Genomic DNA, 22515 nt, shown 5'->3' with positions numbered 1-22515 from the left:
AATGTCAGTTCTGCATGTCGTGGGTATGGTGTCTTTAATCCTTGAGAATGTTTGTCGTAGCATGGCTTTGGGCTTGTGTGCTACCGTAACTCCTAGTGCTCATAGGAGTTGTCAGTCAGTTCTGATATGTTCTTGATGTATGGCAGTGTGTCCAGTGTGTTAGGGCATAATGTGTCCTCTTCGTGTTGCTGTTTAGTCAGCACCTGCGGATGAAATTGCAGGGATATCCATTCAAAGCGAAGATTTTGTATTGGTGTTCTTCCTCTTTCTGCATAGTTCTGGGTCATTGCAATGAGTGGTGGTCCGTTTAAATAGTGTCCCGACACAGCTTAGTTTGTGCAAAACTGACCTGAGTTAGTTGCCAAATTAAAAGTATCCGAGCCCCTCAAGGCACTGACCCGAGTTGTGATGTGCAAAGGACAACACACAAAGGAGGGTCCTTGTGTGATTGATCCAATGTGATCTGTATAACAGGGTAACAGTGAAGACTGGTCTTCAGCACCCACATTGAACCTGACTCCACTTGGCCTCCAGCCAACTCTCACAAACTACCATTGCCCTTCACTTTTCCTGACCTCCCCTCTATTCTTGTTTTAAACTGATTGCACGCCAGGCAGTTTCAGCTGGCATTGCTGCTGTGGAACTGTAACATGGAGTGAATTGATTTTGACTGATCAATGACATAATTCTGCTTCTCAAGATCAGTCAATATTTCAGATTTATTACTTTAAATGATAACCATGAACAGGCTACGACAGTGAAGGCACTGAATCGTAATCACTGGACCAGCAGGAAAGATCAGTTTATGGCACTCAGGACACTGTCTGATTCGGCCTTGCATTCTCCCAACCTTCTGCACATGATGCCCCTCTGCTCTGTTTCGGTTTTGTTACGTCTTGATATATAATAGTCTCCAGTTATCTATTCTTTTGTTATTTCCAATACATGAGACCCTCTTTCCATGCCTTGTGCCTGGCTCCACAGCTCAGTGGTCAGAGCACTGGTCTCAGAAACAAGTGGTTGTGAGTTCGAGCCTGTGATAGTGTTTGTACACACCCTGCTTCAAAGGTCAAAAAGAGCCCTTTAAAAATTATCTGAAATTATAACAGTATCATTTCCTCCACAGGCCGGAAATATGTGTGAATTTCCACATTGCTGTTTGTCCTTCCACTTGAGGAGCAGCATTTGGAATGGCAGGAAGCAGCTGGCATCAGTGATGTTTGGCTGGAAGTACAAGGTGAAGCAGGAAAACTGTAGGTGAGCAATGGGGGAGGAGCACAAACCCAGGGCATCCGTCAAATACTTCCATTTGTTGCTGTAAACAGGTTCTAGTTTTGGAGTCTGGAATGGGACAATAGAGCCAAGTGAGTAAAGTTCTGCTTTCTGGGGATTGCTCTCTCCGAAAGCCTCTGGCACTCTCGGTGGAAGGCGTCCTTGTTTCTTTCCTTCTGTGGGTGAAAATGAGGTTCACTTCCCCGAGGGGGCATGAGCACAGTCTTCCCACCTCAAACTTCAGTTTTGCTTGTTGGTTCCTCAAAGTGTTGATCCAGAAACCCGCACAGCACACACTTCATTGGGGAAGAGAATGGCCTGAGGTCGTCATCATTGGACACTTAATCCAGAAACCCAGATAGTATTTTGGGAGCTTGTGTTTGAATCCCGTTGCAGCAGACGGCGGAATTTAAATTCAATACGAACCGTTATCAGTTAAGGGAAGTGAACTGCCTTCCTTGCTTACATGTAACTCCAGACCCACAGCAATGCGTTTGACTCTTCCCTGCTCTCTGGTCATTTAGGAATGGGTAATAAATGTTAGCCTAGCCAGTGATGCCCTCATCCCGTGAATGAATTTAAAAAGTACGTCAGAAATTCCTCCTGTATGGAATGATAACTGATTCGCTTTGCCCAATCTTTATGCAGACTGAAGTCACCTGACTCTTGAAGTCAATGGCCATTCATCATAATTAGAGCTCCCCCTTTCTCCTGGTGTCTTCAATTTCCTGTTTAGTGCCTTCTGCTAAAATTACCACGATAGTTGACTGGGGTGTATGTACACGGACCACGGTCAATTTCAGTCCCTTGCTGTTTCTAAACTGTACCGAAACTCCATTTCACCAGAACTAATATCGAGGATGCAAGTTTGCTCACTGAGCTGTAAGGTTCATTTTCAGACGTTTCATCACTTGTTTTTATTTGAAAAAAATATACTTTATTCATAGAAAGTACAAAAAATAAAACATTTATACACCGACCCAGTCATGCAAGCTGCTCCTGGTTACCCAGGGGGTACGGACACCAACGAAAGGCAAAAACAAAACAAAGAAAAAAATACAAGGCAAAGAAAATACCCCGGCAGTCGTCTCCCCACAGAGTCCCCGTTAGCCCCCTGACCAGTTGGGGAAGGCGCCAGCTGGGCCCAGTTACCAGATAGGTCCCTTTTTTTCCATTCTGGACGAGGGGTTTCATTTGGTGGTCTTTCCCCAACGCGCCTTGGCGGCGGCTGCCCCAAGCTTTAGCGCGTTATCAGCACGTAGTCCTGGACCTTGGAGTGGGCCAGTCTGCAACACTCGGTCGGGGTCAGTTCTTTCAGCTGGCAGACCAGCAAGTTGCGGGCAGACCAAAGAGCATCTTTCACCGCATTGATGGTCCTCCAGGCGCAGTTGATTTTGGTCTAGGTGTGCGTCCCAGGAACAGCCCGTAGAGCAGGGAGAAGGAGGTGATTGACAGTCTCATCACCCCAACATCCGCCTCAAGGGCAGCGTGGGGTGGCGCAGAGATTCCAGGTGTGCATAAAGGATCTCACTGGAAGAGCCCCTCTCACTGCCAGCCAAGTAATGTCCTTGTGCTTGTTTGAAAGTTCTGGGGATGAGGCATTCTGCCAAACGATTTTGGGAGTCTGCGAGGGGAACCACACGACGGGATCCACCCTCTCCTTTTCCCGAAGGGTCTCGAGGATACTACGTGCTGACCACTACCTGACAGCCTTGTGGTCAAAAGGTGTCTCCTTTCATAAACTTCTCCACGAAGGACAGGTGGTATGCGACGGTCCAATTACTCGGAGCGTTCCACGGCAACAAGGCCAGGCCCATCCTTCGCAACACCGGGGACAGGTAGAACCTCAGTAAGTAATGACACTTGGTGTTTGCGTACTGAGGATTTACCCAGAGCTTGATGCAGCCACACACAAAGGTAGCCATCAGGGCGAGGGTGGCGTTCGGTACATCCTTTCCCCCATTTTCCAGGTCTTTGTACATGGTGTCCCTGCGGACCCGGTCCATTTTCGATCCCCAAATGAAGTGGAAGATGGACCGGGTGACCGCAGTGGCGCAGGTCCAGGGAATAGGCCAGGTCTGCGCCACATACAACAGTACCAAAAGCCCCTTGCACCTGACAACCAGGTTCTTACCCACAATGGAGAGGGACCGAAGCTTTCTGTTGGTATTTGTTTTGATTGAAGAACTATCAGCATTTGGTGTGAAATTAATATTGTAGCAGGGCGCTATCGAGCAGCCAAGAAAATGGGCGAGGAGGATAGCCATTGAGTTCAAGTAGACGTCATCGATGTTTTCCGTGGTATCCCCAGAGTTAGTTCGTTCTGTTTCAGCTCCATTTAACATGGAGCTGCCCAGGACGTGACCATTCTCAGTTTGTGACTTTGAACAATCTTATTGGTGCAGGGTTGGAGTTGCGTTAGTGCCTTTGCAAGTCCTGTCATTTATTACACAAGCGGCTGCATGTCCAAAACGATCTCTGCGATTTCCAGGGAAGTGGAATCAAATTTCACTGCAAAACTGGAAACCAGGATTTTCACAGCAGAAGTGCAGTCATGTTTTCAGCATAGCTGCAGCTGCTCGTTTCACTGATAACGTTGGAAAGCTATGCTTCATCACAGAAAGCAAAGCAGTAAGAAGCTACGACGCCCAGCGTGGGGCTCGAACCCACGATGCTGAGATTAAGAGTCTCACGCTCTACCAACTGAGCTAGCCAGGCTTGACTTGGTTGTCTTGTTATTTATCTAAAATCCTTATTTTCCCTTTTCACACCAAAGCCCCTGCAACCTCATTTCAATGTGCCAAAGATGATCCACCTCGAAAATCACAAGTTCCCAGTTTATTCTGCTCAATCACAAATAATATCATTTACATCTTCCACTTTTCAGCTGTTACTCCTTCAGACCATAATAACCCATTTTCATTTAACATTCAAAATTCATATTTTAATGTCGGTGCCCTCATCCTTTAGCTGCCCATGTGACTGTCAGTCACTCTGGGATGGTGAATCTGCTGCAATAAACCCAGTGATTTCTGTTACAGATTGTGTGAGATGTGTGTCTGTCTGCCCAGTCTCACTTAATACTTTCAGCACTTTGTTTGATCAGTACATCAGCAACTTCTGTAGCTTCGCATTTGGGGGCTGGATTTTCACACTTCAGTTAAAAACTATTCAAAGATCAAGAAGAATCTGCTGCATACCTTGTGAAATGTCATTTTTCACAGGAGAAGAGACGTTCATACGGAGTGTCAGTTACGTTTTCCCAAGTGGAGCTAAGAGAAAATTCCACTCACGCGGAGATTGTGTCAATGGTGCTCTGGGATTTACTGAGCGGGAGAAATCTTCCTGTTTTTTTCTTGATCTTGTGCTTGGTGGATGGAGAAGATTGGCCCTGGTTGTAGGATCTTGCCTGCCAGGGATGTGCAGCAAGCAGCTGATTGAAGATGCAGTGGCCATGGACAGTGTGATGACAAAATCCTGCTGCTTGTCCCTGTCTCACTGAGCGTGGAGCTGGGGAAGACACGATCGTTGATGGGTTTGTTTGATTCCAATCTCTTCATAAACTTCAATTAACTAAATGCAGGTACATAGTTGGTTTATTGTCGGATCACAATGTTGAGAATAACTGCTTTGAAACCTGGATGTCTGGAGGTCTGACTAGAAAATAGTGGAGCTGACAAAGTTTCGAAGCTATCTCCTGAAGGCATAATCCCGATTGACGATCTTCTGTATCACCGGCAACATCACAGGGTAACAAAATAAAAGAAGCTGGGCTCTTGGGTAGCCTTGAAACGCCAATCTTTCTCTCAATAACTGAATGCACTGGCTATTTGCAAAACCGAAGCTATTGGCATGAAGCTTTGCCGAAGCTCCTAATGCAGGGAGCTAGTCTTGTTGCACAGCTGGAGGTCTCTCGGTTTTCAGCTCCAATCTCCAGTTTATGTGTGATGCTTACATGCATTAGAGTTGTGGAGTTAGCATGAACATGAGCAGCAATGGTAACATTCACAGTGTGAACAACCAGCAAAGATACCGCCTCACAAAGCAGGGACCATTGAATTGAAGCAGTGACGGTGAGTTTTACTGGCAAAGAAAACACATTTGACATCACGAGTCTGCTTCAGGGTCTCTTTTACTGCTGGATTCATCATAAAGTTCCTTTCTGCTCTTCCACAAGCACTTCTGCTTCACCTTTACTTGTATTCTCATCCCTTCATTCCCCGTTTGGCAGGAGTAACGAGGTGAGGCAGGATAAACTGCACCCTTACCAGGAATGTGGTGGTCTTAGCACAGAGACCACAAGCCAATCCCTCTCATTCTCTGGTGTCATCAATCAAACATTTTACACCAACAGTAAAGACAATCGCTATAATCCTATAATTGTGACATTGTTTTTTTTCCTGGTGGATTAGGAATTCCAATTTAAATTCTGGAGATTCATAATCTTTTGAGACAAGAAATGTCTCCTTACCTCAGCCATAACAAAAGACACATTATCTGAGGAATGTAAGTCCAGTACAAAACATCCCATTCTCAGAGTGTCTCCGAATGTCAGACTTTACACAGAGCATAAACAGGAAATGAGGGGTATATACAGATGGGCTGTTAGATAATGTGAAAGACGGCCAGGTGGATACACAGAGACAAAGAGAGATAAGTAGAAGCTTACTGTGGTAGACACTGGAAGGACCAATTCTCCACTTCACATGGCTGCTGACAGAAAAGAAAAAAAAACAGAGGATCTCATTACCTCAGGGCAACAGAAGGAGCAATAGTGCTGTTCAAGTCCCTTTAAAGTTCAAAAGTTAATGCTGGTAAGCTAAGGAGCAAGTGTGATTTTGATAAATAAATGATTCAAAAGATAAAGTTAACAATGTCTCCCAGCATATTACTATAGAAACACAGATAACCTGGCAGTGACGAATGGTCAGTGGATCCGAAATGTTTCCCTCTGCAGATATTACCATGCTTGCTGAGTTTCTCTTTGGGTTACTGTTTTTGTGTCAGATTGTCAGATTTGTTTTATCTTAAATGATAACTTTTGGGACAAAACAGATCGGGTGTCAGCTCCTGAAAAATCAGTCAGAAGCGCTATCACCAACATAGAGTAGTACTACAGAGCTTCCATTCCCTTACGGGGAAATTGGTCTCAGGCCGCAGCGGCGAAAGTGCCAAATGCTAACCACTAGTCCACCAGGGAAAGCGACCGAAAAGATTGTGTCTTTGCTTAGTGATCTGCTTTTGCGTTTTCATGTGTGATCACTTTCGCTGCAGATCGGTTTTGCCATCTCCGATTTTCTTTTTGCAGCATGTATCCTGGTGGCTAGCGTTTTGCCCATTTGTCCAATGTAGTGCTTGTCACAGTTCTTGCAAGGTATTTTGTAAATGACATTCGTTTTGCTCGTTGTCTGTCTAGGGTCTTTTAAGTTCATTAGTTGCTGTTTTAGTGTGTTGGTGGGTTTGTGGGCTACCCTGATGCCAAGAGGTCCGAGTAGTCTGGCAGTCATTTCAGAAATGTCTTTAATGTAGGGGAGCGTGGTTATGGTTTCTGAGCCTGTTTTGTCTGTTTGTTTGGGTTTGTTGCTGAGAAATCGGCGGACGGTGTTCATAGGGTACCCATTCTTTTTGAATACGCTGTATAGGTGATTTTCTTCTGCTCTTCGTAGTTCCTCTGTGCTGCACAGTGTGCAGTGGCTCGTTGGAATAATGTTCTAATGCAGCTTCGTTTGTGGGTGTTGGGATGGTTGCTCCTGTAGTTCAGTATTTGGTCCGTATGTGTTGTTTTCCTGTAGACGCTGGTTTGAAGTTCCCCATTGACTGTTCGCTCTACTGTGACACCTAGGAATGGCAGTTTGTTGTTGTTTTCCTCCTCTTTTGTGAATGTTATGCCAGTAAGGGTATTATTGATGGTCTTGAAGGTTTCCTCTGATTTGTTTTGTTTCGTGATGACAAAGGTGTCATCCACGTAGCAGACCCAAAGTTTGGGTTGGATGGTTGGCAGAGCTGTTTGTTCGAGTCTCTGCATTACTGCCTCTGCTAAGAACCCTGATATCGGAGATCCCATGGGTGTACCGTTGGTTTGTCTGTAGGTTTTATTAGTGAAAGTGAAGTGGGTGGTGAGGCATAGGTCCACTAGCTTGATGATGTTGTCCTTGCTGATGAGGTTGGTGGTGTCTGGTGTATGTGTCTTCTGTTCTTCTCATAATACTGCAGTCAGTGTTTCTTTGGCCAGGTTTTTTCTTGCAAGAACTGTGACAAACACTACATTGGACAAACAGGCAGAAAGCTAGCCACCAGGATACATGAACATCAACTAGCCACAAAACGACATGACCCACTATCACTCGTATCCTTACACACAGATGAGGAAGGACACCACTTTGATTGGGACGACACATCCATCCCAAGACAAGCCCAACAGAGACATGCACGAGAATTCCTAGAAGCATGGCATTCCAACCGGAATAAATTCCATCAAACAAACACATTGGCTCCAAATCAGTCTACCATCCCCTGAGAAAAAACACAGGAAATGACATCACCAACCCAAGGAAACCTGAACATATAAATAGAAAGCGGGACATGACACCAGGGCTTCACCCGAGGCCCACTGATCATGTTAACTAGAATGGCGACAAAACGTCTGGGAACAAACCTTCCAGCTCAGTGAACCAGCTTACATCCGGTAAAAATAAAGACCCATTCTTTTGTGGACCGAGAGGAGGACAGTGTGACCGTGTTGGAGGTGGAAGGAAGACGTCGGGTTGGCTGTGCACCCTTGCAACCGGTGGATCTTAATGCTGGATTCAGCCTAGCGCTGGGTCAGGGGAGCAGCCAACCTGCAACGATGGCTGCGACGAGTGCTCGTGCCCTGGGTCAGGGGGTCCAGAACACAATCCGTGTTTCCGTGAAGAAGGTGGATGAAGGTGCACCTGTGGACTGCAACTTCTTCATGAAAAGGGTCCTGTTGGACTGTTGTGGGTTCACTGCTGTGGACATTTACTGCCTGCAGTATTTCCCTGGAGGAGGTTTATATGATGTAACCTTCAGGAGTGCCAAGCTTTGCGAGCGCTTCCTGGAGTTTTTCAAGCAGAAAGGAGGTAAGGGCCCCTCTCAGTACTGACCACTGTCCCGCTGTTCGTGATGTCAGTGCAGAGGAGCCGTATGCTGACTGTACACATGTACAACCCGCATGTGCCAGCAGTTGATCTCCTGACCTTCCTCGGAAGGTACGTGAAGGTGGAAGGGGAAAGAACCAACATCATGGACCCTTCGGGATCTGGACCAGTAAGAGGCAGGTCAAGGTGACGCTGAGGAAGGACGTGGCCGGGAACATCATACACCCACCATCCAGCGTCGCGATCGGTGGGAGCAAAGGCTACCTGACCTACGCAGGGCAACCTAAAGTGTGCCAGGCCTTTGGTAGGTCAGGTCACGTGGCGGCCGACTGCAAAGCCACCATCTGCAGGGAGGAGGGACACTTGGCAAACGATTGCCCACAAGAAAAAAGCTGCAACCTTTGCGGGGAAGCGGGCCACATCTATAGGGCATGCCCGCATCAGGGGAATACCTATGCCCAGGTCGCCAGCAGGGGCAATGCGGGGCGAGCCCCCCCGGAGGAGGGGAAGGCACCAGGCCCCTGCAAGGACCCCGCTAGTGTGCAGGACAGCCAGGTCGTGCAGGCGGGCCCAGCCCCACAGGATGGACCCGAGGCCAGCAAAGCGCCTCTGCAGGCTCCGCTCCCCCCGGACAACCCAGAGTCGATGGAGGAGGCGACAGGTGACCCAAGGGAGTGGACGACGGTCCGGAAAGCGAGGAGGAAGGTGTGCTGGTGGGCCCCGGCACCGCAGCCATCAGGCAGGAAGAGGCAGCTACAGGGGGGGGAAAGATTCGGAGGGGGCCCGCCCAAAGCAGAAGCTAAAGATCTCAAGGGAGAAGGAAAGCAGCACACCGCTTCCAGGTGATGGGAGGCGCCCTGAGACTCCCACCGACACCCAGCCACGCGCTGCTTTGGCCCTGGAGGCCCCCCTGAACCTTCAGGCGGGAAGCAGGAAGCAGTGTGTCCCCAGCCTGACCCAGAGCTGGACTCTCCTGACTCCATACCCCCGACGGGGGGATGCCACCCGGAAGGCAGCACGGACGGTTTCCTGAACCCGGAGAGCGTCCAGCAGTTAGCCCGGGCAATGGGCATGAAGGGACAGATGGAGGGGCTGGACCTTGGAATCGGGGAGGGTACTGCGGTCACTGCGGGTACGAGTTGTGAGCATTAATGTGCGCAGGGTCAAGTCCACCTCAAGATGTGTGTCCACGTCAGCCTACCTGACCACCGTCAAGGCAGACCTCCTGTTTCTGCAGGAGTACGGGATACCGCAGCTCAGCAGGTACAGGAAGTGGTCGGGTGCCTGGACCTGTGGGCCTTTGATCTGGTCGGGGGGGGGGGGGGGGGGGGGGAAGCGACTGTTGCTCCTTGGGCCTGGCTATTCTGCTGCGGGGGCACAAACTCATCATCTCTCAAGTTCAGGAGGTGGTGGCGGGGGTGCCTCCTAGTGGCTGATGTCACCTACAGGAACGCTCCCCTGAGGCTGATCAAGGTGTACACCCCAGCGGAGTGAGCGGTTGGCCGTCCTGCAGCGGCTTCCACCCCTGCTGGCTACGTCCAGGCCTGTCATCCTAGGCGGAGACTTCAACTGCATCATCGATGCAGATGGAACATCCGGCATGGGGACAGTAGGTGGGGGGGAAGTCAACCAGACGTCACATCCAGATTCCTGGTGGGCACGGTGAAGGACGCCAAGCTGATCAATGTCTTCAGCACCCGTGCAGACGGAGTGCAGTGGAGATGCACCTGGTCGCGGCCAGACGGGTCTATCAGCTCAAGGATAGACATCCTGTTTGTGTCGCGGGCGCTCTCAGTCAGGTCCACCGGCGTCGAGCCGGTGTTCTTCTCTGACCACTGCCTCCTGCTGGCCGACTGTCACTTACAGGACGACCAGCAGGCCGGCAAGGGGACGTGGAACCTCAACACGACTCTGTTGACCACAGAGAACTTCAAGGAGCTTAAGAGGGAGTACGCTGGTTGGAGAACTGTGAAACCCCTCCGAGTCTCTGGGCGACTGGTGGGAGACGGTGAAGGAGAACATCAAGAGGTTCTTTGTCCTCAAGGGCGTTCGGAAGGCGAGAGAGAGGTGGGGAAATCTGTCATGGCTCCAGAAAAGGATGCAGAACCTGCTCCTCCTGCAGTCAATGGGGGTCGATTTCACAGAGGACCTCCGCGAGGTGAGGGGCCAGCAAGCCTCGCTCTTCGCCGCAGAGGCCTCCAAGATTATCTTGCGGTCCAGGGTCCACTCCGTGGAGCAGGCTGAGACGTGTTCGCGTTTCTTCTTTCAGAAGGTGCACAAAGAGAGCTCTGTGCTTAGCCGGCTGAAGGAGGACGACGGCTCGGTGATGTCGTCTCGGCCCCACATTTTGAGGATCAGCAGATTCTTCTATGCCGGACTGTACAACACGAAGCCCACGGACAGCATGGCCTCCGAGTCGTTCCTGTCGTCTATCACGGAGGTCTTAGACGATGGCACGAGGGAGTGGCTGGGCCGGCCAATATCCCTGAACGAGCTGACCAGAGCACTCAAGTCCGTTGAGAGGAATAAGACTCCCAGGAGCGAAGGCTTACCGGTTGAGCTGTATTCCGCTCTGTGGGACCTAGTCGGTCAGGAACTGCTGGAGGTGTACGACAGAGTGCTTCGGGCAGGGGAAATGTGCAAGTCCATGAGGAAGGGCATCATCACCCTCATTTACAAGGGGAAGGGGGAAGAGGGAAGAAATTAAGAATTGGCGTCCCATTTCACTATTGAACGTGGACGACAAAATCATGGCCAAGGTCATAGCCAACCAGGGCAGGTCTGTCCTGGAGTCGCTGATTGCCCCTGACCAAACCTGTGCTGTGCCAGGCAGGAAGCTCGCTGGGAGCCTCACGCTCATCAGGGATACGATCGCCTACATGCAGGACAGGCGGGTGGACACCTGCCTCGTCAACCTGGACCAGGAGAAGGCCTTTGACGGGGTCTCTCATGCTTACATGAGGGACGTCCTCGCCAAATTGGGGTTCGGGGAGGGTATCCACAACAGGATCCGGCTGCTCTACACCAACATTGTTAGCGCAGTCTCGATGAACAGGTGGGAATCGGACAGTTTTCCCGTCAGATCTGGAGTCAGGCAGGGCTGCCCCCTCTCTCCTGCCTTGTTTGTGTGCTGTGTGGAGCCCATCGCCGCATCCATCAAGAAGGACGTGAGCCTGAAGTTCGTGACTATCCCAGGCAGCGGAGGCCTTCAGGTCAGGACCTCCCTGTACATGGACGATGTTGCCGGCTTCTGCACCAATCGTCGGTCGGTGAGTAGGCTGTTGGACATCTGTGGCCAGTTTGAACTGGCTTTGGGTGCCCAAGTCAATAGGGGTAAGAGCGAGGCCATGTTCTTTGGGAACTTCATCCCCCTCACCGTCAGGACAGACTACCTGAAGGTGCTGGATGTTTGGTTCGGTGGAGCTGGGGCGTGCACTAAGACTTGGGAGGAGCGTATCACCAAACTGAAGCAGAAGCTGGGCAGTTGGACGCTCCGGTCCCTCTGCATCACGGGTAAGAACCTGGTTGTCAGGTGCGAGGGGCTTTCGGTACTGTTGTATGTGGCGCAGGCCTGGCCTATTCCCTGGACCTGCACCGCTGCAGTCACCCGGGCCATCTTCCACTTCATTTGGGGGTCGAGGATTGACCGGGTCCACAGGGACACCATGTGCAAAGTCCTAGAAAATGGGAGAAAGGGCGTACCGAATGCCACCCTCGCCCTGATGGCTATCTGTGTGTGCGGCTGCATCAAGCTGTGCGTAGATCCTCAGGACGCAAACACCAAGTGGCACTACTTACTGAGGCTCTACCTGTACTCGGTGTTGCGAAGGATGGGCTTGGCCTCGTTGCCGCAGAACGCTCCAAGTAGTTGGACCGTCCCGTACCACCTGTCCTTCGTGGAGAAATTTTTGAAGGGAAACACCTTTGACCACAAGGCCGTCAGGCAGTGGTCAGCACATAGTAACCTCGAAACCCTTCGGGAAAAGGAGAGGGTGGATCCCGTCGTGTGGTTCCACATGCAGACGGCCGAAGTCGTTTGGCAGAATGCCTCATCGCCAGAACTTTCAAACAAACATAAGGACATTGCTTGGCTGGCAGTGAGAGGGGTTCTGCCAGGGAGATCCTTTATGCATGCCCGGAATCTCTGCGCCACCGCACGCTGCCCTCGAGGTGGCTGCGGGGTTGACGAGACTGTTGATCACCTCCTTCTGGAGTGTGCCTCTGCACAGGAGGTCTGGAGGTGGATGCAGTAATATTTGACAAGGTTTGTCCCGAGCAGCTCCGTGACGCGTGACTCCGTGCTCCACAGGCTGTTTCCCGTGAGGCACACCGAGACCAACATCAACCGCGCCTGGAGGACCATCAATACGGTGAAAGACGCTGTTTGGTCTGCCCACAACTTTCTGGTCTGCCAGCTGAAAGAACTGACCCCGACCGCGTTTTGCAAAGTGGCGCACTCCAAGGTCCAGGACTACGTGCTAAGAGACGCACTAAAGCTTGGGGCAGCCGCCGCCAAGGTGCGGTGGGGAAAGACCACTGTATGAAACCCCTTGTCCAGAATAGAAAAAAAAAGGCCCTATCTGGTATCAGAGATAATGGGAACTGCAGATGCTGGAGAATCCAAGATAATAAAATGTGAGGCTGGATGAACACAGCAGGCCGAGCAGCATCTCAGGAACACAAAAGCTGACGTTTCGGGCCTAGACCCCCCCCCTAGAAGGGTCTAGGCCCGAAACGTCAGCTTTTGTGTTCCTGAGATGCTGCTCGGCCTGCTGTGTTCATCCAGCCTCACATTTTATTATCTTGGACCCTATCTGGTCACTGGGCCCAGCTGGCGCCTTCCCCAACTGGTCAGGGTCCCAATGCGGACTGTGCGGGGAGACGACTGCCGGGGTATTTTCTTTGCTTTTTTTGTCTTCTTTGTTTTGTTTTTTTCCTTTAGTTGGTGTACGTACCCCCTAGGTAATCCGGAGCGGCTTACATGACTGGGTAGGTGTATAAATATGTTTTATTTTGTGCATCTTATGAATAAAGTATATTTTTTTAAATTCAAAAAAAGCGACGAAACGTGTGAAAATGAACCTTCCAGCTCAGTGAGCAAACTTACATCCAGTCTTGTTGTCTATTCGAAAACGTAATACCATGCCACAACTACCAGAAAACATGGCATTGGACAGACAAAGGAAATTAGCCATCAGAATATGTGAACATCAGCTAGCAGCAAAATGGCACAATGAATTCTCCTTAATATCTGTGCATTCAGACAATGAAGGCCGTCAATTTAACTGAGGCTAAGTGGCCACAGTAGCCCACGTCAAACACAGGCATGCATGGAAATTCCCGGAGGCATGATTCTCCATCCATACTTCAAATCAACAAATTTATAGAATTGGACCCTATTTACAAACCCATACAGATCAAAACTGGAAATGACAGTACTCACCATAATGGACTGGACAGCATAAATTCCCAGCACAGTAGAATAACATTGCTTCAAAGGCTGTCTCCAGGCACGGTGACAAAACTCCTGAACAAATATAAGCCAGCTCAGTGAGCAAGTCAACAGTCTTATCCACAACCCGAGCTATTGATCTTTGCCAAAACTTTAGACTACATTTTTCATTCTGTCCCATTGGAGAACAATTCTTGTAGCTCACAAAACTGCTACTTCAAAGTAACATCAAAAAAAGTCCAAATGAATGCGTTGATGAGGGGAGTTCTGACCAGTCATGTAGATGTGGGTATCACCTGATGCATGGAGAGTGCTTTCTGACCAGAGCTGTAGCAGATGAGTGTCAGATACACAGACAGACTGGGCAAACAGATTCACATCAGAGCTCACATCTCCCAGCCTGGGAATCTGAGGCAGTGCTCAGACATTCAAGTAATGAGCCTCAATATCAGCTCAGCAAGATCTCACAATTGCATTTGCAGATACAAACTATTTTGTTTTACAATTTCATGATGCAATCAGGAAAATCCATGATACAAAAAGTAACCTCCTTCTCACTCCACACCCTTTCTACCTCGGTACCGTCCTACAGGTAATATACATTCCCCGATCTCTAACATTCTGCAGGATCCCACCTTTTCCTACATTTGCACTATTCTCCCATGTCTGCAAATGTCCCTTTCTCTGGAACATGTCCAGGTTCTATAACCTTCCTATCTCTGAAACATCCCCAGAACAGCACCAGAGGTAAATGGAGGTGATTGAGATCGGGATGATTTTGTGCACATGAGAATTTTACATAAATACGGAGGGTTGCAATCACAGGAAGGGGTTTCAGGGAGCTAAAAAGCATGTGATCTGAATGCAGTAATATAAATAGAAATGGTTGTCAGGAGTAGAGGAGACTACACAGACGTCAATACATGTCAAGTTTGGGAAGGCTGTGCTAAGTGGACGAGATGTCATAGGTAGACAGGACCTTAGAACTAAGAGGAGGTCACATCAAGACAAAGAGATGTAGGGGCTGCATGAGTTCATAGAGGGAGGGAAGTTAGGAGGGCTGGAGCAGTTTGCAGGGATAAGGATGCTTATAGGATGGCGGTGCTTTACACTAACAGGGAATGTTTTATGGAATGGTGCATTGTACACAGAAAATAGGATCCAAAACAGAAATGGACGCTTATAGCGACTGAAGAAATGTACAGATGAAGCAATACTTAGCTTCTGGAATTTAGATAGATGGGAAGGCTGGAGTCCAAAAGTGTCTTCAAAGAGACAGAAACAGCAATAGGGGCTGGAGACAGTTATACAGATAAAGTAGCATTGAACAAACTGGATAGGTTCCTGAGACACGGAGGGTTGTAGGGGTGGGTGAAATTTGCATTGACAGGGGTGGAAGAGCTATCTACAGAGAGGGGGGCATTTTTAAGCTACAGTAATAGGGAACACATTGCAGCATTACACAAAGAGACAGTGTTTGAGATGCTGGTTTACAAAGAATGGCAGGGCTCTAGGCAGGGGAGGAGCAAACAGCGAAATGGAACTTGCAACGGCTACAAAAAGTGTACAGAGTGTAGGGAGATTTATTGGGCCTGAAGGAGGTTAGAAAGACTGTGGGCTACAGAGTCTGCAGGGACTGGAGGAGGCCTGACAGATGGGGAGTGAGACAGGGGCTGGAGGAATTTACTGGAGATAGACGTTTGCAGGAAAATGAGGAGTTTACAGATATAAAGGAGGGCAACAGAGGCTGGTTCAGATTGCATACACAGGGTGGGCTGATGAGCTACACAGCATCATACAGACAGGTTTAAAGGAGCAGGAAACGGTAACAGAGATAGGGAAAGTTTCAATGTTGTCAGAAGTATGAGGGTGTGGGACAAGGTCACAGAGGCAGGGGTGGCTACAGGGATTGGAGGAGCACACGGAGGTCGGGACACTGGAGGATATAATGTTACACAATAGGGAGAATTCCAGCAGCTAAAGGTAAAGAAAACATGGAAGGCTATTGGGCTGCAGGAGGAAACAGACCATGAGTACTGCAGGTACTGGAGCAGGTTTGAGAGACAGGCAATATTCTGCAGTCTAACAAAGTTCCAGTGATAAGAGGCTGTGTAAGTTACACAGATAGGGAGGATAGTAGGAGCCAGAGGTGGTTATGGAGAGAGGCAGTGTTACGCTGAAACATAGGAAAAAAGGTTAGATGTAGGCTATTCAGCCCCATGGGCCTGCTCCACTCTTCAATCAGATCACGACTGATCATTTAGCTCAGTTCCCTCTTCCTGCTTTCTCCCCATACGGAAACTGTCATGACTGGAGCAATCTACAATGATAGGGAGTGTTGGAGTGAGTGGAGGAAGTTACAGAGATAAAGAGAGCTGTGGAGCACTATCGAAGTTAAAGACACAGGGAGAGTCATTCAGCCTGGAGAAGATTACAATGTTACACAGAAGTGTACAGGCTGAAAGAGGTGACAAAACTAGAGGTATGTAGGGGTTAGAGGAGGTTACTGTGACAGGGAGGATGGTAGAAGCTTTTCTTGGTAATAAAAGTAATTATCTTCTTTGTTTTTGAAAGAGATAACAGACAAAGGTTTTGAACGACTCAGGAGATTACTTGCACAAGGAGGAGTGGAGGAAGATGGAATGTGTTGTCACTGATGAGTGTGTTGAGTTTATTGTGATTGTGAGGGTTGTAGTGATGAAACGACATGATAGCAAGGTTAGTAGAGACTTGATGGTGTACAGAGATAGGGAGGAGCTGCAAGAGGTGATGGTGATAGTGAGTTTGTGGTGATGGGCGATGGTTACATCAATAGCGAGGGGTTCGGGGGATGAAAAAAGTTATCAAGGCAGAGAGGTTTCTCCTGAATGGAAGAAATGCAAGGATTACAGGGTCTAGAGGGGATTACAGACAAAGGGAGGGTTGTAGGGTGGGGAAGAGGTTACAAAGACGGTTCGTGTTTTAAGGATGGGGGGCACTGATTGTGATCAATTGGCATAATTGACAGAGAGGATGTGTGGAGGTTACAGTACGAGAGAGGTTTGTACAGGCAATATGAGTTTACACAGACAGGAATGGTTCTCAGGGCTGGAGGAGGTAACTGTGAAAGGGAATGCTATAACGAATGGAGAAGGTAACATTCACGGAGAATTTCAGTGGCAAAAAGGAGGTGACAGTCATACGGCCCTTTGTTTAGACAGCAGAAGTTTACATTTGCAAGTAGCACTTTGGAGACCGAGGGACTTGACAGAGAGAGGGCGATGAGCAGGAACTAGATAAGGTTTGAGAGAGAAAGACAGTTGACAGCTTTGGAAGATGATGCAACATACAGAGCATTACAGAGTTTGGACAAGATCTAGAAGTTCACAAGGGTTATAGGAACAGGAGGAGGATACAGATAAGTTGAGGTTTGGAATGGGATAAGGTTACAAGAACAAAAGAAGGTTCCAGTAATGTGAAGGGCTATGGGGGCTGCAACCAATTCCAGAGATAGGGAGGGATTCACATGTTGCAGGTTACAGAGTTCAGGATGGTTTTTGCAATTGGATGAAGTTAGTAATACAAAGTATTGTAGACACTGGATGAGGTGACAGTTCGCATGGATCTTCAGACTGAAGGACGTTAGAGAAAGAGAGAGAGGTGTCGGGGCTGGAGTTAGATAAGGCAATCAAGAGGATTTTACAGGTACATGGATGATTTTAGTGGCTTCAAGAGGTTAAAGAGTTAGGAAGGCTAATTAATGCCTGAAGGATGAAGAATGAGGAGCATTGTAGCGATAGGAGAGATTGCACACTGAACGAGGTTGCAAACATGAGGAGGATTAAAATGGCTTCAGAATGCAATATATTCGAGCAGTTTACACAGGCAGGAACAGCTATCAGACTGGAGAAATTTAGAGAGATAGGGAGGTCTGTAGGAATGGTCAATTGTCAGAGGTCATGTGGTGCTGTGTTACGGGAGGCAGGAGTGTTCTTGGGACTGGAGCAAGTTACAGTGATATCATGTGTTGCAGGGGCATGAGGATGATGTATGTCCAGATGGGGAGGTGAGTCGGGGCTGGAGGATATCACAGAGACATGGTGGACTGTAAGTAGTGGATAAGATGACAAGTGTCAAAATTATTGTAATGACTTGAGGAGGAGGACAATACCAGGATTGGACACATTGTCAAGACTGGAGCAATTTGCAAAGATGGGAAGGGGAGTCAGAATTGGCAGAGGTTTTAAATACACAGAGGGATTTTAGCGAGGACTGGAGGAGCCAGAGATACCTAATGTTCAAGCAGTTAGAAGGATTCAACGCACTGATGACGATGAGTTGCAACAAAGGATCTGTAGACTTGCTGTATGACTGACTGTTAGAGAGAGAACACGGAACGGAAACATCCCAGGGTTCAATGCCACTGTCTTGAGAGAGGCCCGCTTTTAACTCTGCTGTTCTTATCCTCACGAAGACAGCACAGGCCTGGATTGAGAATTATGGACTTCCGATGCAGTCCTTGGAAAGTTCAGTAAAACAGAGCTGAAAGTAGGGTGGTGAAGTTTTTGAGAAGATTTGCAGCTCAGGTTGTGGATGATGTTTTAGACTTGCTCGCTGAGACAGTGTGTTTGATTGCAGATGTTTCATCACCCTGCTAGGTAACGTTGTCAGTGTGCCTCCAGTGAAGGGCTGGTGTTCTGTCCCACTTGTTATTTATGTGCCTCGGTTTGCTGGGGTGGTTGGCATCACTTCCGGTTTTGTTTTCCGGTGGTTTGTATATCGGGTCCAGATCAATCTATTTGTTGATGGATTTCCAGTTGGAATACCAGGCCTCCAGGAATTCCCTAGCATGTCTCTGTTTGCTTTGTACGATTGTGGATGTGTTGTCCCAGTCAAATTGGTGTCCTTCTTTGTCAGTGTGTCCTGAAATCAGTGAGAACTGGTCATGTCTCTTGGTGGATAGTTGGTATTTGTGCATCCTTGTTGTCAGTTTTCTTCCAGTTTGGCCTGCATAATGTTTCTCACTGTCCTTGCATGGTATTTCGTATTGGTTTTGGGTGTGGGATCCCAGACATTTGTCAAGAGCAGTCGTAGGTGGTTGTTGGTTTGTGGGCGAGCCTGATACCTCAGGATCTGAATAGTCTTGTGGTCACCGCTGATAGGTCTCTGATTTGCAGTAGGATGACTGGTGTGTCTGGCTGTATTGTGCCTTATTGTTGTGGTCTGTCCTGTGGGTAACAGTGGATTGTGCCTTTTGGGTATCCATTTCCTTTAAAAACTCCGTATAAGTGCTCCACGTCTGCTATGAGCAGTTCCAGGTTGCTGCAGTGTGTTGTGGCTCGTTTGAATTATGTCCTGATGTACCTCCGTTTACAGGTATTGGTGGATAGTTGCTGGTGTGATAAAATATCTGGTGCATATGGGCTGTACACATTCTGTACACAATGATCTGGAGTTCCCTGTTGCTCTTACATTCCACCATAGCTGAGGAAGGGTTATTGTCCTCTTCTTTTATGAATTTTATTCTAGTGAGGATGTTGTTCATCTGTCAGTGGGTTTCTTCTGGTCCTCTATATGTGATCATCAAGGTGTCATCTACCACAGGGGACCCAGAGTTTGGGTTAGATAGTGGGGAGCGTTCTCCATTCTCATCTTTGCATACCACTTCTGCAAGTTGTCCTGATATCGGGGATCCCATTGGTGTTCCATTGATTTGTTTGAATATATGGAGGTGAGACACATATCCAGCATTTTCAGGGTGCTGTCCTTGTTGATTCTGTTAGTTTGGAGCGCCTGCCATCCTGGTTCATCCAGCAGAGTGGCCATTGTCTCTTTGGCTCGGTCAGTGTTTATGGATGTAAATTGTGCTGTAATATCAAAGAATATCATCATCTGCTCCTCTTCTATTCTGGTGTCCTTGATGATGTTGAGGAATTCTTGGGAAGAGTGTATTGGGTGGATAGTGTTGTCCATGAAGTATTTCAGTTTCCGTTATCGTTCTTTGGCTAGCCTATATGTTGGTCTACCTGCTACTGGCTCGGTGAGCAAGCCTACAACATCAGCAGGGTTGTGATTGAGTCTGGGGTCTTTCTACACTGTGCGCCCCCTTCTGCACTGCAGCTCATGGGTCAATGTTTTAAGCCTTCTGCTCTGCTCACTGAGCGTCTTACCTGACTGCAGGATCTGACGAATGCTCCAGATCTCCCTGTCCGTCGTCGCTTGAATTTTCCAGTTGACTTCAACATGGTGATGGACGAGACTGGAGTCAGGAATTCTGCTCAGTCAGCAACTTTCAGTAGCTGCCAAAGACAGAAGCATAAACAGACTGAGAAATTAGACTGATGCAGTGAGGACTACAGATGTGGAAGAGGGCTGAGCACCGCAGCCATCTGGACAATCCCCATCTCCATCCTTGGCCTCTGCTGCCACATCTCTGGAGTGGAAAATTCTGCTGGCTCAGGATCTCATTGTAGCGGCAATCATTAGATCCACACTGTGACAGTTACTGTTTGAAGAGATACTGGCTGATATCACCAGGAAGGTGTCAGGATCACCCAATGGTCAGGAAGAAGGAGTTTTGATTCATGGTGCACTGGTATCAGTACTCAGGGATACACGAGCTTCGAGTGGGACAGGCAATGGCCGTGTGTTCCTCTCACTAGACTATTAATCCATAAATTAATGACAATGTCTGAAATACCCATCTGGTTCCACGATATCCTTCACGGAAGGACATCTGCTCTGCTCACCTGGTCTGGCCAACATGTGACCTCAGACACAGAGCAACATGCCTGACACCCAACTCCCTCTGAAAAGGCCCAGCAAGGCACTCAGTTCAAAGGCAGCTTGGGTGGCAAATAAGTGCTGGCCGGCTTGAAACACCCACATCCCGAGTGAATAAATAATCACGGAACGGTGTAAAACATTCAACAAATGGACATTCCACTGGAACAGACAAAACCTCAGCAAGAAATTCCCATTCTCTCTCACTCAGGGAACCAAGTATCGGATTCAAAGAAAACCAAAGAAAGAAACAAAGAAAAAAAAAAAATTCTGAAGTGAAGGAATGCGTTTCAGCAAATGACAACGGGCCATCATATATGGAAGTAGGTGTTAAAGGGACTGCAGATGGGCTCCTTGCAAGAGGAGTGTAGTTGCAAGAGGAAACATTGTCGGGGCTCAATGAGATGACAGGACCAGGGAGAGTTGAAGGAGCTGGAGGTGGTGAGAGCGTTAGAGAGTGGCAAGGGCTTGAATGATGTTACAAAACCAGTACGAATTGCTGCAATGCTTGCAGAGGGTGGGAAGGGAAATATACCCTATTATTTCTTCATTCGTGGAATGAGGGTGTCACTGGAAGGACCAGCATTTAGTGCCCGTTGATAACTGCATTGGGCAATTGCTAAGGGACAGTTACGAGTCAACCATTTTGTTGTGGGTCTGGAGTCACATTTTGGTCAGACATGGTCAGTTTTCCTTCCCTTAGGGACATTTGCGAAGGAGTTGGGATTTTGTTTTTCAACTGATAATCAACAATGGACACATCATTACAGATTATTTTTATTGAATTCTAATTCCACTATCTGCCACTGTGGGATTCGAAAGGAAAAAGAAAACAGTGGATTGACAATCTCCTCAATTCAGGGGAATGACTCGGAGCTGGCTGGCCATAGGCAGTGTACTCAGCAAGGGTAAATAAAGGGTGATTTGATGACAGGATACCGGCCTCTGTGCAGTTATCTCACATGTACACAGACAAAAGCAGTTTGCAACACAGGATTGACCAACTGCAGGTCACAGGTTGGGAACAACTGCTCACACAGGACTGAGCAAGTGCAGTTTGCACACATACAATTGTGAGCAATCACAGTCCACAGAACATATTAAAAAAAAAGACTCGTTTCACTCAGGAAACTGACTGTTTGCTCTCATTGCACACGTTAGCAATTGCTGGGAGAACACAGATTGAAAACAATCACAACTGAACATGCAGAGGCCTGGCCACTCTCAATCTGCAAGAAAATAAAGCACAGTTCTCTGTCCAGAACTGGCCATTCATCATTGACAGGACAAAATAAATGTTCCCAAACACCGAAACGATATTTTGCAATGAAAAGGAGTTTTAAAAACAACAGCATCCCACAGAATACATGCTGTCCATCTGCACTGCACAGGTCAGCACTGTCTTGGAATTCTCTTCACTTGTCTGGGTGAATGCAGCTCCAACAATATTCAATAAGCTTGACACCATCCAGCACAAAGCAGCCTCATGTTTGGAACGATATTAACTCACTTCACTCGTACCGCACCGTGACAGCAGTGTCCACAATCTACGAGGATCATCAGCAGCAGCATTTCACAACACCATAAACAACCTGGAAGGAAAACAGCAGCAGGTGTATGACACCAGCAGCATTTACAAGGTCCCATCCAAGCCACGCTCCTTCCTCACAGAACTGTGGCTGTCTTGCACCCAAAGGATTACAGTGGGTCAAGCAAGGCAGCTCACAAAAAAAAGTTACTGGAAAAGGTCAACATCTGTGAAGAGAAACCAAGGTTTACATTGCTTAGAACCACCACCACCTTCTTCAGCAATAAAAGATGGGAAGTAAATAATGGCCACATCACATGCATGAACATGCGATGAAACTCAGGGACAATTCATGTCCCTTCAACATCTTGCTCAACAAGTTT

At 48.2% G+C, this 22515-nt stretch overlaps 1 long non-coding RNA gene and 1 other non-coding gene across 7 annotated transcripts in view; both read right to left on the bottom strand.

Annotated features, from left to right (window-relative positions):
• Nucleotides 1–11: 11 nt before the first annotated feature.
• LOC132207590 (uncharacterized) overlaps nt 12–22515 on the bottom strand; it is a 67001-nt gene continuing 44497 nt past the window's right edge. The window contains exons 4-6 of one of the 6 annotated variants that reach the window (XR_009443601.1): nt 19992–20120; nt 13834–13917; nt 12–7521 (exon numbers count right to left, since the gene is read on the bottom strand). This is a non-coding gene — a long non-coding RNA (uncharacterized LOC132207590). The remainder of the gene's footprint in view (nt 7522–13833; nt 13918–19991; nt 20121–22515) is intronic. The other 5 variants (XR_009443603.1, XR_009443602.1, XR_009443604.1 and 2 more) reach the window with 5 other exon arrangements.
• Nucleotides 3918–3990, bottom strand: trnak-cuu (transfer RNA lysine (anticodon CUU)). The gene has a single exon. It is a non-coding gene; the product is annotated as a tRNA-Lys (tRNA).

This window comes from Stegostoma tigrinum, unplaced genomic scaffold (assembly GCF_030684315.1).
Source record: "Stegostoma tigrinum isolate sSteTig4 unplaced genomic scaffold, sSteTig4.hap1 scaffold_109, whole genome shotgun sequence".
NCBI classification, from domain to species: domain Eukaryota; kingdom Metazoa; phylum Chordata; class Chondrichthyes; order Orectolobiformes; family Stegostomatidae; genus Stegostoma; species Stegostoma tigrinum.
This window is presented reverse-complemented; position numbering and strand designations above follow the sequence as displayed.